The following is a 17,557-nucleotide window of genomic DNA, read 5'->3' as shown; positions in this document are numbered from 1 at the left end:
AACGCCCCACAGGAAATTCCACCCAAGTGGGGCACCTGGGGGACTCAGGTGGTTAAGTGTCCGACTTTGGCTCGGGTCATGATCTCGTGGTTCATGGGTTCGAGGCCCGCATCGGGCTCTATGCTGACAGCATGGAGCCTGGAGCCTGCTTTGAATTCTGTTATCTCCTTCTCTCTCTGCCCCTACCCCCTCACACACACACACACACTCTCTCTCTCTCTCTCTCTGTCTCTCTCTGTCTCTCTCTCTCTCAAAAATAAACAAACATTTAAAAAAAAAAAAAAAAGAAAGAAATTCCACCTAAGTGCCTCCAGCGTATAAATAACATTGCTGCTACCTAGAAATTCCTCACCTGAGCCCCACACCACAGGCTGTGGTGCTGGTTCCCTACTGAGAGAGAAAGAGAGGAGCCCTTCCCAGCAAACAGCAATACGCCTGCAGTTAGACAAAACTGTATTTTACTTCGGTCTCTTCATATTAATAAAATATTGCCATATTGAAAAGTTTGTCTCACTACAATGTACCATTTCAAGGCTTTATGTTAGAAAATGGCATGAGCTACTACAACATCCGATATTATAAATAACACCTAGAAACAACCCAAAAAAAACCCCTAAACAAAGAACAAAGAAATTACAGTCGAGCCCAAAGACGTTAGACTTCTAACACGTTGACCTATTATTTTCCATTACTGATATAGATACAGATACATCTCCCTCCCATGTGTGTGTGTATGTATGTATGTATGTACATATATATATGGGGAAGGGAGGGAGGGAGATTGAGTTGGCCTTTATCAACATTCCAAGAAACCCCCAATGTTGACTTCCTCATTTTGATATTGCACTGAAGTTATGTGGGAGGCTGCCATCAGGGGAAACTGAGTGGAGGCGCATGGGGCCTCCCTGCATATTTTTCACCAAATTTCTGTGCCTCCAGAATTATTCTAAACCTAAAAGTTTAAGACGCGCACGAGTAAGGAAAGATACTCTACCCACAAAAGAAATGAAGGTGGACCTTGGAAGGGAAGAAGCTCGCGAACTAGGGGAGAGCTCTGTGAGTCATCGCCAGCGGTAGAGAGGAGGCGGAGGAGTTGCACAAGTGGTAGTCGTTGCAACTGCAAGTGTAGGGATAGTAACCGTTGTAGTAGTTGTAAGAGCGGTAGTAGCAAGAGTCGTAGGCAGCAGTCGCAGTTGATAGGAAATATTTGCGTTCCCCACCATTGGGGCCTAGCGAAGAAGGAACCGTGTGAAGGCGGAGGGGAGATGTTTCACCCAAATCTAAACCCATGTTGAATCGGTCCCTTGTGATATTTACTAAGAGGACGTAAGAAGCTTCCCAAAATAACTCACTCCCAAAATACATAGGTCTTATTCAACTCCCCGGGAATGCAGTCTTCAGGGTGAAAGCACGTGAAGAGCTCAAAGCAGGCGAAATAGTACATTGTTCATTAAATCCATCGAACGTGTTTGTCGTAGGATACGGAATTCGTGTATTTAATTTACGAATCAATTCCTCAACCTTCTATTAATTGCCCCACGCTTGTGGGTTCGCCCCGTATTTGGAAAGCCCCAGACTCTCCGGGACTTAGCTTTCTCCTTACAAGCCAGCTTGAAAAATAAGTACTCTGGCAGATTCAAGACAGAACATAATTCAAGGTTCGTTATTTTATGAAGCTTTTCCCACTGTCAACCCAAGTGAGAGCGTCGGTGATGGAGCTGGAGATGGAATATTACAAAGACTCTGGAAATGCTTAGGATATAAAGCACCTACTACGTGCCTGATGCCATTCTGGTCATGCAGGACCCAGCAGTGAACAAGGCGGTCACGATCCTGCCCATTCTCAAGAAAGAATGACAATGTGCACAAAACTCAACAAACAAGATGATTTCAGATAACAACTCTGACTTGACGTTAACCAACTCTGACTTGAATAAAAACCAGGAGATGTGATAGAGAACAACAGTTTGCAAGGGCTGTGGGTCAGGGAAGGTCTCCCTAGAGAGTGACATGTGAGTGCAAACCCAAGAAACAAACAGGAGCAAGCCAAGAGAAAGAAGGCCCCACAACAAGGAAAATACAAACCCTGATGTGAACATCAATTTGGTCTTTGCGACAAACAGAAGTGGCCGTGAGGACAACAACAAATGAAATCAAAGAGGAAGGTCAGAGCCAGACAGAATTAATATATTTGGATGGACTAGGCATGTGGATCCATCCATGAAGAGGGGCTGCAGGGAGAGTACTTTCTAGATTTCTGTCTGGTGGCACTAGATGGAGGGGCTACTGCAAACTGGGATTGGAGAAGAGGGCCCTGGGTCTAGTGCAGGACTTTTCAAGTACAAGACATGGCTGAGACCCCCTTCTGATCTCGGGTCTCTGACTTGCGAGCCAGGGTAGCCCAGAGTCCCAGTGCCCAGATCCCACCCTGCAGCCACTCCCCTGCAGGGCCTGCCCAGCTCCCCAGGGGCACCACCTTAAGGCAGACGCAGGCTTCTTGGCCTTGGGATCCACAGACCAGGCTCTTCTCCCTCCACCCTAAGCCTGGGCAAATCACCACTGCCCCATATGTGTCCTCAATTCTTATACTGTTGTCTCTTCTCATTCCTATTGCTGCTCTAACAAATTGCCACAAGCACAGTGGCTCAAGACAACAAAATTCATTTTCTTGTGGTTCTGTCCAAGATGCACCACTCTGGGCTAAAACCAAGGGGATGGCAAGGCTGCCTTCCTTCTGGTTTTGCCTCTTCCAGCTTCCACAGGCTGCCCAGCTTCCCACTAGGTGCTGGCTCTCGCTCAGTGAGATCTCACTGAGCTTCCCACTAGCTCAGTGGCTCTCGCCCACTGCATGCCATAGCAGCCTGGGGATCTGGGCAGGGCCCCCCAACAGAAGCCACTTCCGGGGAAGAGATGAAAGTCACTGCTTAAGAAGAAGAGTAACCCGGGGCACCCAGGTGGCTCCGTCGGCTGAGCGTCTGACTCTTGGTTGTGGCTCAGGTCACGATCCCAGGGTCATGGGATTGAGCCCCGCACCAGGCTCCACCCTGAGTGTGGAACCTGCTTGGGATTCTCTCTCTCTCTCCCTCTGACTTTCTGACTCTGACTCTGGCTCTGGCTCTCAGCAGAACTGAGGCCTGGTGGTGAGCATGTCCCCCCCCCCGGGAATTCTCAGATAGATCATTACTGCTGTCTCTACTCGGGGGTCATTTTCTCTTTAACATAGGCTGCGCCTCCTTTTCCACTTTGCAAGCTCTGTACACCCACCGTCCTGCAGGGGTGAGCGCCACGGGGGAAAGGTAACACGTTAAGCCCAGGGCCTCCCACCCAAACCTGCTTCCACTTCCAGGAAGCATGCTGATTCTACTGCAACCCCCCCCCCCACACTTCCGTGGACACACTTTCTCATCTATATTCTTCTCAATCATCCTTCCCACAGCGACCCACCAGATATGGTCCGAAAAGAGAACCCGCCTCTCACTCAGGTTAGGATGAGTGACATTTTCAATCATAACACATTTCAGTCATTAAGGAAAGTAACTAGAGAGTCTCCAGGGAGGGTGAGTGAGTGAGAGGAAAGCATATTCTTGCAACTCAGCTTACCTATGTTTTTGAAAAGAAGGTTGTCAGAAAATGGGACTTCTTTTGAGTCACTACAATGTTAACATCTGTGCGTCTGTAAAGGGAGAGAGACTCCTAATCATCCCTCACATCTGCAAAATGCCTTTGAGTTGGAAGAATGTATTCGTGGCCTGAGCCCCCACCCGTAGAGACAGCACCAAGGCTTAACCCTAAAAGGTCCTACTTGCAGCAGCCGAGTCAGAGGGCTCTGGGTGCCGGAAGCCTGGTAGGACGGCAGTGCTCTGTCGCAGGAGAACTTTCACACACGTGTCACTGAGCCTTCCGGCAAGATGGGCAAGAGTCACCTGGAAGGATAGAGACAGAGACTTTATCAGGCTCATACCGTACGTCATATGACCTGTTCCTGGCTGCTTTCTGTAGGTGGTGAATCTAGCCTGAGACTTGCTTTCACTACAAATTAGTAGGAAAGTTTGGGGGGCGTAACTAACCCTCAACCACCTCTAACTCTTGGCCAGATACCATCGTCCGGCGAAGAACACTTCAGAGCTATGTGTGACGCAGCAAACTCAGGGTCATTCTCAGCAGCAGAATTTAGTGAACGCCCACCGTGGGCCAAGTCAGGGGATGGGACGGATCGCGGACCCTCTCCTTCCAGAGTGGGCTCCCTCTCCTGTAGTCCCGTGCTTACATGGCCTCGTGGAGCTGTGCAGGTTCCAAGAGGAACCAGCGAGAAGGCCCACTGTGGGCCCAGGAATGCACTGTCCATGGATGATCCCCATGGTCAACCCCTGGTCTCCAGGCCCGAGGCTATCTTACTTGGATGGAAGTCCTAGAGAAGAACCATTAAAGGCAGTGCACCTCTTGGGCTCCCGCAGGCCTTGGGACCCCAGCAATCACAGTTACAGGCCTTCAAGATTTGCAAGGTAAGAATACGCACAGGCCTGCAGGAGGAAAAGGCCATAATCCGGTAAGAGGGGACTACACCGGGGCTTAACCGGAGAGAGGACCTGTAAGCATCCACAGACACCGTGAGCAGTGCACATGAGATTGTAAGAGAATGTACAGAAGCTTACGTGGGGAGTGCACACAAGGTGGCAAAAAGAGAGCAGAGGCGCACGTGGAAACTGCACACGGTTCACATCGAGAAGCACACACCGACTCACGTGGGGAGGGGCGCCCAGGCTCACGTGGGGAGACCCACAGTGGCCACGTGGGGAGACGCACATAATTCTTGGGGACCTAAAAATCCCTCTCAAACAACTCCCCCCATTTAATAGAAGAAGAGTGACCCTGGAGGGTCCGGGGCTTCTCCCCACCCAGCCAGTGCAAGTCACACGTGGGGTCACAGACCAGGATCGTTGGCCAAGACGTGATTTTTACTGCCTTCTTTCATTTCAAAAGAAACTAAGACAAAATTTCGCCTGAGACCTTTCCGTCCTTGGGTACAAGCAGGACAAGGAACACTGAGGTCAAGATTTGAAACTTCAGGGGCATTTTCTCCAAAGGCTGCCTGGGAGCTGACAAAGAGGAGGAGATCTACTCACTACAGGTTGGGATTTGAAAAGAATAACGAGCTCGGGAGCCAAGCACGTGCCTCCGCGGGCCCCGGCGCTCCTCGCTAAGCACCTGCCACGCTTCTCCCTCGGGACGCTCAGAAGGGCTCACATCTCTCCGTGCTGGGGAGCCTGTCCCTGGCCCCGTCCACAGGAGGGCCCCCCTCACTCTCAGCTACTCCTCCTTTCCTTTTCCTCCTGGCGTCTATGCTGAGGGTGATTCTATTGTTCATGTTTTGCTTTTTTACCATCTCTCTCCCTTCTAGAAAGTCAGCAGAGTGAGGCTAGGACCTCACACTCTCCTGTGTTCAAGGCTCTGATCTCAGTACCTAGAATAGAACCTGGTACAGAGTGGGTCCGCAGTCAACACCTGCTGGGATAAAATAATGATAAACAAACCATATACCTAAATGCACACGCTGTTCCATTTCCAGAGGCTATATTAGAGAATAGATGATGTTACATTTTAATAAAATTCTCTGGTGGGTTCCCGGAAAAACAGTGTTCTTGTGTCCCTATAACTCACTGTCGTTCCTGCAGTAATGACCGAATGAGTACGGAGAGATTAAGGAAGAGGAAACAGGCATTCATTTCTCTTTGTGACTTTGACACAAGTGAGGCATTTCTCTGAGAGTTCGTCTCCACGAAGTCCTTCTGCCCCCCAGGGAGGACCAGGAGAGCCACACTCTACAACGGCCCGTCCCTGAGGACCAGGGCTCCGCAGGACGGTCGCGTGCTATTGAGTGTGCAACTACAATTTTCCAGACAGCTCCCGAGATGCCTGCCTGGGGCAGATTTGCAAGTGATCCAAAGGTGACGGAAAATGACGCTACACCAGAGTCTTTCATTTTCCCGACGATCTGTCACAAGGACGAATGCCATCCGTTCCGGTGGTCTTCGAGATCACTCCATGCTTGGATGGTTGTGTCAACACCAGGTCAATCCGGGATGGATCAACAACCCCGGTAATTCCAAGGAGCCCGCTTTTACTGTAAGCCACGGTGACATTCCACAGCGAGGCCTCCGTGAACGTGCCCTGGGCTGCAGGGTTCCACCCAGAGGCGCCCACAGGGGCGACAAAAAGCCCCGAGTGAGAAGCCACAGCCCGCTCACCGTCACGGAGCAGCCCTGACCAGCTCTCCGTTCAGGTGAGCCTGAGTGAAAGGTACGCAGTCGGTTACCTGGGCAGGTCTCGTTACCCACGATGTAAAATGTATGTTTAACACAGGCCATTTTACCAAACAGGCCGCCACAGTCACCTGGAGACCGCTGCCCTTGAACGGCCAGGAAGCGGTAGGATCGTTTCTAGGAGTTTTAAGTCATGCTAAAGGAGAGTAAGCAAATATCCAAATATCCAACATTTACAGAAGCAGAATCCCAGCCACATCCTCATCAGACATAGCTGTTGAGATAGGACGCTGTAAATCGTAGCAACTTCATACGGTAGTCAGCCTTCGTATCTGAGCCTGGTGTCTCCTTCCACCCCTCCCCCCCACACGCACCCACACGCACACCATCCACACGCACGCACACACCATTCACACTCTAACAAAGCCTCTGCTAACAACAGCCTCTTTAATAATGCAGCATGGGGCAGAGGGCAAGAAATTATCTTGTTCTGCCCAAACCCAAGTGGCAGGAGAAAATATTTCCCAGCCCTCACGTCCTTGAGATGTTAAAACTGGATTTGCAATCAGTTTGGTGCTGCACACAGTGCCCAATGGAACAGCATCGTAGCAAGACCGATGGTTCTGCTTTGCAAAAACCTAAATAGCACACTTACTGAAGACAATCTGAATGCAGAACAAAAGGGACCTTAGAAATAACCGTCGGGCTAACAAAACTACAGCGCTGAGTGGGTAGGCCCGAATTTAATGAAATGATGTAAAACGTGTGCTTAGAGTGTCTGGAAGGTTTGGAATGTACTCAGTTCTCTGTGGGATAGTTTGGGTTTGCATCACCAATTAACACAAGTTCCCAGTGACGGTGTGTGTGTGTGTGCGTGCGTGTGTGTGTGTGTGTGAAGTGTCTACAGTGGCAAATGCCCACACCAAAATACACAACGTCCAGAAACTTCATTTCTCTGAAAATGAATCCCATTAAGTTTTTTCCTAAATTTTTTTTATTACGTGTCTTTATTTTTGAGAGGCAGAGAGACAGAGAGAGAGAGAGAGAGAGTGAGTGGGGGAGGCGCAGAGAGAGAGAGGGAGACACAGCAGCCAAAGCAGGCTCCAGGCTCTGAGCTGTCAGGACTGAGCCCGACGCCGCTCGAACTCACGAACTGTGAGATCGTGACCTGAGCCGAAGTCGGACGCTTAACCGACTGTGCCACCCAGGCGCCCCTCCATTAAGTTTTTTTAAATGTAATTTATTGTCCAATTGGCTAACATACAGTGTGTAAAGTGTGCTCTTGGCTTTTGGGGTAGATTCCCGTGGTTCATCACTTTCATACAACGCCCAGTGCTCATCCCGACGAGTGCCCCCCTCAATGCCCATCACCCACTTTCCCCTCTCCCCCACCCCCACCATCCACCCTCAGTTTGTTCTCTGTATTTAAGAGTCTCTTATGATTTGCCTCCCTCCCTTTCTGTTTGTAACTATTTTTTCCCCTTCCCTTCCCCCATGATCTTCTGTTAAGTTTCTCAAGTTCCGCACATGAGTGAAAACATATGATATCTGTCCTTCTCTGACTAACTTATTTCACTTAGCACAATACCCTCCAGTTCCATCCACGTTGCTCCAAATGGCACGATTTCATTCTTTCTCATTGCCAAGTAGTATTCCGTTGTATATATAAACCGCATCTTCTTTATCCATTCATCAGTTGACGGACATTTAGGCTTTCAACAACAGCCAGATTATGGAATCCCATTAAGCTTTAAGCTCCAGCATGTAAGATCTGGAGGTAAGCACCAGAATTAAGAGGCTGCTTGAGGAACCAGGATGGCCATGATTCTAGTGATTTCTTTCTTTCAATCACTGCCAGCCTCGGCATGCAAAGTTATCTAATGGGGAGTCCACAGAGAATAATCCAGAAGCTAAAAGACTACAGGGACCCTCATCACACAAGCATGAGACATAAAAACAAACTTGGCAAATGCAAAAAGAGAAATTAAATGACCTTTGAAAGGGTTATGGAGCCAGCTAGGAATACTAAAGGATATTCACACAAGCCTCTTGCTCACGGAATGTGAATTCCGAACTACACTTTCTCCAGATCCTTTAAGACACACAGGTTCCTGACATGCAAGCATGAGGGTTGAATGAAAAATCACTATTCAGTTCTCATGTGAGGTGGAAAAAAACTTCAGGGCGTAAAACAGTTAACAAACAAAGAGAAATGACAGCTCAAATTTGAATTTGGAGAGCACCTTGCAAATTGTTTGCACAGATGTGACATTATTTACATGATAATTTCATGCTTCTCAGCACACAGAGGAAAATAAAACTTGTTAGATGACATAATGGGACCATTAATTCTATTAATGGATCAAGGGTTGTTTCTAGAACTTTTCCATTGCTTCATCATCTTGATATAACTGGCAATATTGTTACATCTGCATTTCAACACCTACTGCAAAAGGCAAGTCAGAAAGAAAATAAGTTTGCTACCTTGCCTAGAAAAATAATGTTTCCTAGTATCAAAAATAGTCGAGGCACTACAGATAACTCTTAAACGATATGGGTTTGAACTGCCCAGATCCACTTGTAAGGGGATTTTTTCCAATAGCTACAGAACAGGACTCTAAATGTATTTTTTCTTCCTTATGATTTGCTTCATAACATTTTCTTTTCTCCAGCTGACTCAGTCTATAATACAGAAAGCATACAAAACATGTGTTCATCGACTATTAATGTTATCGGTGAAGCTTCCGGTCAACAGTAGGCTATTAGCAGTTAAGTTTGGAGGGGGGGGGGGCGGTCAAAAGTTACACGGGGATTTTCAACTGCAGCGGGTAGGGGAGCGTTTTTGGCGCTCCTGACCCCCGCATCGTTCAAGGTCAGCTGTATCTGGAATGACCTCTCGCCAAAGCATTAAGAACCGTTTTAGGGCTGAATAGTTTTCCAGCCATTGAAAGAACAGAATAAAGAGCTTTGTCTACAATACTTATTTCAGAAAGCCTCAAAGAAATAAGCATAGATCAGCCACAAAACCACGAAGCTTCTTCAACGTGATGTTGCTGCTGTTTCCTCCAACGGCGCTGAATCAGCTCCATTTCGGTGGCAACGCTCCGGAAGCAAGAAATGATAGATTACAGTTGCGGTGAGCTTCACTTCGAAAGCACAGGAGGAATTCTCTTCTGTCGGCACTCACATTTCATCACTTACTTGCAATTTCTGTAGCGTACTCTCCAAACTGGGAAAGATGAGGAGGCCACGGGATAGATTCAGATTCAAGAGATTCGAGACTCACCCTTCACCCTGAAAAACATTCCACGCTGTCCCTCTGTAAATGGAATTATGGCCCCGGCAACACACGCTGGGGCGCAAAGTGCCCGGGTGAACCGAAATTAAATGCTCATGAAAAAGGGCTCCCTGCACATCAGCATCCATCTGAGCTGGCCTCTTCGCCTCTGCCATCTGTCTTGATTTTCATTTACAGCCACGCCTTTCGCGCCGGGTACACTCCCTCACAGTCGCGGGTGGGTGTATGTGTCCTTGTCACCCATGGAGCGACACGGGGGAAAGAAATTACTTACTGATTTTCCTTTCTGTGGAATGGTGTCTTTGGAATGGCTTCTTGAACCAGGCCAGCAACGCGTGCGGCTCCAGCGGTGGGACCTGAGACAGGATGCCGTGCTGGGACCGTCCTGCTCAGCCCTCAGCCCTTCTCCGCAACTGTTCCTCCTGAGACCGCCAGCTCCCCGCCTCGTTGAGAAGACAAAGTGTGCCCTTAGACGTCATAAGGATGAACAAAAAAGGGCGTCTTCCCATCTGAGCAGCTGAAACAGCACGACGAGAGCTTTGTTCTACTTCTTTATTCTGATGGAGGTTTGGGATGACTCGTCCTGAAAGGGGGCTGCCGCTTGGACATGCAGGGAGGGCAGAGACGGACAAAGGGGTACGGAAGGATCTGGAGCAGGAGCATGCCACAGCGGGATACAGAACGGGGTAGGCGGTGGAACCAACAGACAAGAGTCCTTCACAGCAGGGACCATGTGACCCAGGCAGGGGCCCAGGTAAACATGACCACCTGCTGTTGTAAACAAGCTCTTCTCGGATTGCAGGATCTCACCTGAGACCAACGTGACCCAGGCAGGGGCCCAGGTAAACGTGTGTCTGTAGGGGAAACTGAGCCACAGGGCAGCTCATACCCAACCGGCCCCACGGGCGCCCTCTGTCTTTGCTGCCCTTGGCCCAAGTGATCCCACTGGTGCTGGCAACCCAGCCTCAACCTTCTCATTGTCCTGACAAACCCTCTTCTCGCTGCCAAGACTCTCCTTGAACCCCAGCTTCCTGCCATCAGCTCAAAACACACTGGAGGTTCAGGAGAGTCAGCTGGTGATACTGACTCTTTGAAAGGACTGTAGTAAAATCCAGTTTTCACCTCTTTCTCAAGACTTTAATTTTGTTCAAATGGTCTGCTCTACATAAGAGATCTAGTAATCTCTGAACAAAACGGTTATTTTTTAAATTTACTTTTTAAAATATGAAATTTATTATCGAGTTGGTTTCCATACAACACCCAGTGCTCATCCCAACAGGTGCCCTCCTCAATGCCCAACCCCCACCCTCCCCTCCCTCCCGCCCCCCATCAACCCTCAGTTTGTTCACAGTTTTTAAGAGTCTCTTATGGTTTGCCTCCCTCCCTAACTTTTTTTTCCTCTTCCCCTCCCCCATGGTCTTCTGTTAAGTTTCTCAGGTCGCACCACTAGGAATTCACCCAAGGGATAAAAGAGTGCTGAAGCATAGGGGCACTTTTACCCCAATGTTTATAGCAGCACTTTCAACAGTAGCCAAATTATGGAAAGAGCCGAAATGTCCATCAACTGATGAATGGTAAAGAAATTGTGGTTGATATACACAATGGAATACTACTTGGCAATGAGAAAGAATGAAATCTGGCCTGTTGTAGCAACGTGGATGGAACTGGAGAGTGTGATGCTAAGTGAACTAAGTCATCCAGAGAAGGACAGATACCATATGTTTTCACTCTTATGTGGATCCTGAGAAACTTAACAAAACAGTTTTTAAAAGTAATCTGACTATCCTATGTTTCTATATTAAGCTCTTGCTGCAGCTTATTGGAAAAGTAAACGAGCATCAATGCAGATCAGGTTATGCTCGGCTGTAGTTAAAGAAGAGAAATAACCAAGGGGATACCAGAAGGTGAAAATGAGCCATGAGCTGTTGTAAAAACATAACAAAATAAACAGGTAAATTCAGAAAACTTGTAATTGGGAAATTTCTAAGGACTTCACATTTGTCAGGAAAGGTGCACTACAGATTTACTTTTCCTTCTGGGTTTTGCTACTTGAAAAACCCAAACTTGATGCAGATAAGCAGATGTGTCCCAAACATCCACGTCAACACCGGCCTTGGCCAGCCTGAGGCCACCGGCAATTTGAAATGCAGGTCTGCTATGAGCGCTCGTTGGGCTTTTACTGTGCAGTATTCATGGTGAATTACAAAAGGCATTTTAATCACAATCTCTATAAAGCACATGGATAATAAGAAAAATAGCCACCAAATTGCAGCTTAGACTTCTATTTATTTTACAAAGACACTCTAGAGTAATTACACATTTGGCAGGTTAATGCTAAATTCAAATTTAAAAAGTAAGATTAGCTTTTATAATATAATGAACGGCCAATTTCTTATATCCTGCCCTTGGGTGCATCCCAATACTGCCTCCTGGTGGTACTGCAGCTTAATTGCAGGAACAGGTTTTTTTTGTTTTTTTTTTTAAATTTTTTTTTAAGTTTTTATTTATTTTTGAGACAGAGAGAGACAGAGCATGAACGGGGAGGGGCAGAGAGAGAGGGAGACACAGAATCGGAAGCAGGCTCCAGGCTCTGAGCCGTCAGTCAGCACAGAGCCCGACGCGGGGCTCGAACCCACAGACCGCAAGATCGTGACCTGAGCTGAAGTCGGACGCTTAACCGACTGAGCCACCCAGGCGCCCCTGCAGGAACAGGTTTTTGAAAAACAGTTGTTTGAAAGATGAAACCTCAGGTGATTACAAACACCATGACATTAAGCAATGTAGCCCTGAGGTCTGTGGTGGGAGAGCTGTGACCAAACATCCATCTCTATCCTTTGAGAGACACTACTGTGACCTCTGCTGTTCTAAGAAATAAACTAAGAAATGAACTAAGAAATAAAATCACCACCTAGAAAATTTGGCTTTATTTTTTTTTAATGTTTATTTATTTTGAGAGACAGAGAGAGTGTGAGAGGGCTAGGGACAGAGGGGGGAACAGAGGATCCGAGGAGGGCTCTGTGATGACAGCTGAGAATCCGATGCAGGGCTCGACCTCATAAACCACGAGAGCATGACGTGAGCTGAAGTTGGACGCTTAACTGACTGAACCACTCAGGCGCCCTGAAAATTTGGCTTTATTAATATCCGAATTCAGACCAGTCAAACCAAGTTATTAAGTGGCATTGGAAAAAGAAAGACGTGGTACACTCAGGTTCTGTTCCTTCAACCTGCACATCTCAGACAGCTTGGCATTCGGTGTGAACTGGAAAAAACACCCGCCTGAGTCCTCCAAAGTTGGTTTAAGAAACTGATTGGCCCATTTCCCTCCAGTGACTCCTGGGTTGTGACAATTCGGGTCATGCAAAACCTCCATAACGCTTCATACCAAATGTCTGACCCAAAACCATCTTGTGTACTTCAAGATCCGGGGCAAACCCCACCTTCATAGTATCCTCCTTTCTGCCTCAAGACTAAAGTGAATTCTCCTTCTATCTTTTAGATAGCCCTGTCTACAGTAGTCCCCTCTACCGCTCTATGCTTATATAATGTTACACCATTTACTTCCTTCACTCCCCTATCACGTGCTGTGGTTACCTTACCAGGCTATGTTTTTGTTTGTTTCCTGTGGGTCTCTCCCCGCAGAATGGATGCCTCCTGAGGGCAGGGACCTAGCCTGTTCTGCTCACTACTGCATACCTCGCTCCTTGCACAGTGTTTAGCACGTGGTAGATGCTGAATATGTATTTGCTGAAAGAATACACATTTAGTGGTGCTGAGGGTGTTACAGTCAGTCGTATGCTTGCTGCTGAGATTGTACAAATTATTTAGCGGACAATTTAGCGATACGAATCAAACTTCGTTACGCGAATATAGTAGTGAAGTGTAAAAAATAACCCAAGCGTTTGTCAAGAAAATGGAAATAAGTGATGTGCGTCAAATAGTAATATGCTATGCAGCCATCAGAGATGATCAGGGGCACTCGCACAAGGGCCATCCTTAGGGGCACCAGTTAAGCATCCGATTTTGGCTCAGGTCATGATCTCACAGTTCATTGGTTCAGGCCCCATGTCAGGCTCTGCACTGACAGTGTAGAGCCTGCTTGAGATTCTCTCTCTCTCTCTCTCTCTCTCTCTGCCCCTCCCCCACTTGTTCTCTCTCTCTCTCTCTCTCTGTCTCTCTCAAAAATAAGTAAACTTAAAACAAACAAAAAAAAAGATGACCATCATCTCTATTTACTGACATGAAAAAATGTCCATGACATATATTTAAACTCAGAGACAAAAACAAAAACATGCGTAATGGTTAATTTTACGTGTCAACTTAAGTGGGCCATGGAGTGCCCAAATATTTGGTCAAATCTTATTTTGCATGTTTCTGAGTCTGTGAAAGTGGGTTTTGTTTTGTGTTATTTCAGATGAGAAAAACATTTATAAACATTTTTTTTTTGAGAAAAACATTTAAATCAAGAGATCCAGTAAAGCTGATTGCCATCCTTAATGTGGGTGGGCCCTATTTAATCAGTTGAAGACCTAAATAGCACAAAAAGGCTGACCGTCCTCTGGTAAGAGGAAATTCTTCCCACCCGCCTGCCTTCAGACTGAGACGCTGATGTTTCTCTTGCCTTCAGACTCAAACTGAAACATGAGCTCTTCCTGCTTTTTAGCCTGCCAGCCTTCAGCCTGGAGCTGTATCAGCGGCCGTGGGGATTCTCAGGTCTTCAGACTCACTCTGGAACTAAACCGTCAGCTCTCCGGGGTCTCCAGCTTGCCGACTCATCCTGCAGGTCTCGAGACTTGCCAAACTCCATAGCTGCACGAGACAATTCCTTATAATAGATCTGTATCTGTGTATCTATCTATATCGATGTATCTGTAGCTATCTCTCCATACGTAGACAGAGATATCGATACAGCCTATTGGTTAGAGCACGTATAACAGACCAACATAGCACGTATAACAGAATCTCATTTTGTTAAAATATCACGACAAGGTAGGTTTAGTTGTGGTGGCTTGATCGCAGTATGTCCGACCCGCTCAGGCCTCCCTGTACCCGTTGCTCTTCCACGGTCCCTTTCACAGCGACACTAGGTACCCATTTAACTTGGTTTTGACCAGTGCGACAGCAGTGAATGTGACGTAAGCAAGGACCTGGAAAGTGTTCGCATGCAGTTTGCCTTTCCGCAGCTCTTGAAACCTGAGGATGCCGTGTGAGCCAGCCCAGGCTAGGCTGCCGGAGTAAGAAGTCACTGCAGAAAGGCCCCAGATGTCCTCCCTGTGCTGGTCAAGGCCAGTCCATCAGTTGACCGTGAGGTCACATGAGACCTGACTGCCAGAACTGCCCGGCTGAACTCAGTACAAATTGCCGACCTGAAGAATCATGAGCTAAAGAAATGGTTGGTATTTCAAGCTACTAAGTTTGGGAATGGTTTCTTATAAAGCAAACAATAACTAATAAACTATAATAGAAGAAAAAACCCAGAGGTCTGTATTCTAAATTGTCAGTAGCTGTAATTTCTGTATATATCTTTACATTCTGTTAATGAGAATATATTATGTCTGTGAGCATTAAAAAAAACCCACATTTTCATTTTGAAAAATTAATTTTTAAAAAATTGTTTTAATGTTTTATTTTTATTTTTGAGAGACAGAAAGAGAGACAGAGTGTGAGCGGGGGAGGGGCAGAGAGCAGGGGAGACACAGAATCTGAAGCAGGCTCCAGGCTCGGAGCTGTCAGCACAGAGCCGGATGCGGGGCTTGAACTCATGAACCGTGAGATCATGACCTGAGCTGAAGTCAGACTGACTGAGCCACCCAGGCTCCCCCAAAAATTAATTCTTTAAAAGTGACCGCAGGGCACCTGGGTGGCTCAGTCAGCTGAGCGTCCAACTTCGGCTCGGGTCATGATCTCGCAGTTCGTGGGTTCAAGTCCCACATCAGGCTCTGTGCTGACAGCTCGGAGCCTGGAGCTGCTTCGGATTCTGTGTCTCCCTCTCTCGCTGCTCCTCCCCTGCTCACGCTCTGTCTCTCTCTCTCTCAAAAACAAAGATTAAAAAAAATATTTTTAAGTGACCTCTCTCTTCTCAGATTTCTTGTGGTACTTACTGTTTGCACAACCAATACTCCAATTACTAATAAAGTGTTTTGATACCTTTAACTGATCTTTAAGGTTTTCACTGTTATTTGACTACGGGACTAGAACATGCAGTCGTATGTATTTGTGTGTGTGTGCGTGTGTGTGTGTGTGTATGTATCTTCCACAGGTATTAAACCTATAACTGCCATATAGCACCGGACATAAACAATTGGCTTTACTTTGATTTCAAGTCAAAATTTTATATTAAGAAGTAAAGCAGAGTGAGAAACGGAATAGCTGCAGGATAGAGAGAGTCCCTGGCAACGTCAATGTGTGAAATTAGTGGCTGCCGGAAAAGCCAATACCAATGTACTTGGTGCCATTTGCACCTGCACATGCCCTGTGCTAAGAGCGGGGGTTCCCTTGGTTACACCAGGATTCCAGGCTTCAACTTCCAATGTCGAGATTAACTCAATTGATTGAAACCATATATATATATATATATATATATATATATATATATATACATACACACAAACCAGTAAATTAAACAAATCTTGGAACTTTAGAACACAAATTTCAAGTTCTGTTAGAGAGGTAATCTGGAAAGAGAGTCATTTTTAAAGACGGTACAATAAATAACATGGAAAAAAACTGGGCAAACCAAAAGAAAACCAAGAGTGTAAACGTAAAACAGATCATCCAACTAAGTTTCTAGAATTTAGTTTTTAGACAGTATGGCCAAGAGGCCAAAAATTATCCACCTACAACCAAGTTAATAAAGAAAAATAGGGGCGCCTGGGTGGCTCAGTTGGTTAAGCGGCCGACTTCGGCTCAGGTCATGATTTCGTGGTCCGTGAGTTCGAGCCCCGCGTCGGGCTCTGTGCTGACAGCTCAGAGCCTGGAGCATGTTTCAGATTCTGTGTCTCCCTCTCTCCCTGCCCTTCCCCTGTTCATGCTCTGTGTCTCTCTATCTCAAAAATAAATAAACATTAAAAAAAATTAAAAGAGAAAGAAAGAAAGAAAGAAAGAAAGAAAGAAAGAAAGAAAGAAATATAGAAGGCAGGCATCATTCCACTTTCTTTGATTTTCCAAAAAGACTCCATGCACACTTTTAAGAGGAAGGTGATACAGAAAAAAAAAACAAAAAAAAAAACAGTATGTTAAAAACAAGGCAAGTGGTAGATTAGACACTGAAGCAAGATGGCCACCGCCTTCAGCTGCCAGAGGGTCACCGGCCTACCTTGAGGAGTGTCATTACTCACCATAAAGCTAAGTGGCTCTGACGAGGACACCGGGGCTCTAAAATCTGCTGGCAGCACTAAAATGGGAGTTGGGAAGAATGAGGAGCTGTGTGACCAGGTTTCAAAGAATTTGAATCATTTAGGTAATTGGGCCAGCAGATGGCTAATGCGGTTCATTTTGCGAGACTGAAATGATTAGTCTGGGAGAGAGAAGCTAATCTAGTAATAATGATCTTCCATTTATGTGGTATTATTTTTTACAAAGCACCTTTCACCACGAGGTTCCCACAAGGCCTCTGTGAAGGCTGTGCGCGGTTGGCTAAGACGTTACAGGTGGAGGGAGAAGCATAGAAGGAGAAGTGTAATCCGCACAACGCTGGCCCAGACGGGAGGAGGGGGCCCTCACAAGAGAAGCAGGGGAGCCCCAGGGTGGTTCACCAAATAGAGATATCTTTTGGGCACTCAGCTGGGAGAACTCAACCGGCAGAATATTTGCACGATTCTGAATGGTGACTCATGAGAGATTAGGGCGTTATTTCCTGGGGGTAAGATCTCAATTCTGCATATACCCGCTTTCAAGGTTTTTCTCTAAATAAAGGTTTAAAGAGATTAGCTTTATCTTGCTAAAATGATGAAAACACACACACACCAAAAAACCCTCAATTGGTCAAATGAAACTTGTC

The 17,557-nt window shown here is 46.6% G+C and overlaps 1 protein-coding gene across 1 annotated transcript in view; it reads right to left on the bottom strand.

Moving 5' to 3' along the window:
- Nucleotides 1-3,825: 3,825 nt before the first annotated feature.
- The window catches only part of ATPSCKMT (ATP synthase c subunit lysine N-methyltransferase), a 249,847-nt gene continuing 236,115 nt past the window's right edge, over nucleotides 3,826-17,557 (bottom strand). Inside the window, exon 9 of the transcript XR_006221614.1 lies at nucleotides 3,826-3,923. The gene's annotated coding sequence lies outside the window, so the exon portion shown is untranslated. The remainder of the gene's footprint in view (nucleotides 3,924-17,557) is intronic.

This window comes from Panthera tigris, chromosome A1 (assembly GCF_018350195.1).
Source record: "Panthera tigris isolate Pti1 chromosome A1, P.tigris_Pti1_mat1.1, whole genome shotgun sequence".
Lineage (NCBI taxonomy): Eukaryota > Metazoa > Chordata > Mammalia > Carnivora > Felidae > Panthera > Panthera tigris.
The sequence above is the reverse complement of the archived record's forward strand: the minus strand, read 5'-3'. Positions and strand labels throughout refer to the sequence as shown.